At 32.8% G+C, this 1,258-nt stretch overlaps 1 protein-coding gene across 4 annotated transcripts in view; it reads right to left on the bottom strand.

Annotated features, from left to right (window-relative positions):
* The window catches only part of LOC106871529 (dopamine receptor 2), a 797,114-nt gene that overhangs the window by 761,514 nt on the left and 34,342 nt on the right, over positions 1–1,258 (bottom strand). The window lies entirely within an intron of this gene.

The raw sequence follows: 1,258 nt of genomic DNA, 5'->3' as shown, positions 1-1,258 counted from the left end.
ATGGACATATATATAGATACACATACACACGTTTATACCCAAGTAGTTTTTTCCAAATATTTACATGCTGTACATGATATCATTATATTGTACATATGTATATCCTTTTTTACTACAGGCACAAGGCCTGAAATTTGGGGAAAGGTTATAGTCGATTACACCAACTGGTACTTGATTTATCGATCCCAAAAGGATGAAAGGCAATGTCGACCTTGGTGGAATTTGAATTCAGAACAGCGGCAGATGAAATACCGCTAAGCATTTCGCCTGGCGTGCTAATGATTCTGGCAGCTCGCCGCCGTATTAATGTATATATGTACACGTATATATTCCACAGGCATACATGCATAAACGATTTCATATTTGTACAAACATGCATATACCTGCATACCCACTTGCATACCCCTGGCTGTTAAAGTAGGTATCCTCGAAGAAATGTACTCTTGTATTGAGCCACCTTTTATAAATAAACTTTTATTATATGGGTACCTCTCGATGTACTTTTCTAAAGTGCATAAAACAATACATAGATGCAGATATGCCGGCAGACATACATACATACATGCGCACATATATTCATATATACGTGTGTGTGTGCGTTTGTGCGCGTGTTTGTGTATGTGCATGTATGCAATACACGCGCATATATCATCGACAGAAAAAATGTATACTCATGTATTTTATCCTATTTCTGTCGCTTTTTCAAAGAAGATTATATGCATATATACATATGTATATGTATGTATTTATGTATAAATATTTATGTGTATATGTGTGTCTGTGTGTGTTTGTATGTATGAATTCAAACTCAAATATATGTGTATATCGTTATATTACTAAATTTATTCATTTTAAGAACTATATAATTTCGAACAAGTTTATATTTCCACCATTAAGTGAGTCCTATAAATCGTAATTTTAATCGCCATCATAAGTTTTGTGCAAATTTTATCGAAAGTGTTGTAAATCAAAGAACGGTCGACTCGAAACACCTATTCAGTGATATTGATAATCTAAATTAATTGCTACGGTTATAGCTATATAATTGTGAATTACAGTTTTTCCACATCCCTTGCCTTGATTTATTTACGCAATGTATAAGAATGTCGGGAAAATAACGACATACAAAATAAATCGTTTGGTCATATGTGTTTATGATTTTGTTGAGTGATTTGTTTTCGCTATATACCATAGCAGGTAAATCGGGGTTCATATTTTAATTGTAAATACTGAAACTATTAAATCTTATGTATGTATG

This window comes from Octopus bimaculoides, chromosome 3, assembly GCF_001194135.2.
Source record: "Octopus bimaculoides isolate UCB-OBI-ISO-001 chromosome 3, ASM119413v2, whole genome shotgun sequence".
NCBI lineage: Eukaryota > Metazoa > Mollusca > Cephalopoda > Octopoda > Octopodidae > Octopus > Octopus bimaculoides.
Note: the sequence above shows the minus strand (reverse complement) of the source record. Positions and strands in the feature narration are given on the sequence as shown.